At 42.7% G+C, this 405-nt stretch overlaps 1 protein-coding gene across 1 annotated transcript in view; it reads right to left on the minus strand.

The window, feature by feature from the left end:
- LOC119589507 overlaps positions 1-175 on the minus strand; it is a 1,297-nt gene extending 1,122 nt beyond the window's left edge. Inside the window, exon 1 of the mRNA XM_037938107.1 lies at positions 73-175. The gene's annotated coding sequence lies outside the window, so the exon portion shown is untranslated. The remainder of the gene's footprint in view (positions 1-72) is intronic.
- Positions 176-405: the final 230 nt, after the last annotated feature.

Genomic DNA, 405 nt, shown 5'->3' on the forward strand with positions numbered 1-405 from the left:
TCATCTCCATTATCATTGATCCATTCCGACCAATACTGCATAGACTTCTAAAACTACGACGCAAGTGCTTACCTTGGGCTACTTCCGTCTGTCCTCTCCCAACATAAACAGGCCACGCACAGGCTACAGCGTTTCTGGAGGCCAACCACAACACTTTGAGGACAACGTGCGTCGGTCAAGTCTTGAATATCCTGTTAACGATCTTGAAATATGTCGTTAGTGGAAGGTTGACTATGTAAAGAACCAATAAAGGTTATTCGATGATAGTTTAACATAATGATACCCTTTGCACTTCTTATAGGCTGTCTATTTTCCTAATAAGAATAATGTTGTGGTAGTGCTACGCAATTCAGTGATTACTTGCTTTAAGTAATCTTCCACCGTCTTCCTCTCTTGCCCCCCCCC

This window comes from Penaeus monodon, chromosome 25, assembly GCF_015228065.2.
Source record: "Penaeus monodon isolate SGIC_2016 chromosome 25, NSTDA_Pmon_1, whole genome shotgun sequence".
NCBI classification, from domain to species: domain Eukaryota; kingdom Metazoa; phylum Arthropoda; class Malacostraca; order Decapoda; family Penaeidae; genus Penaeus; species Penaeus monodon.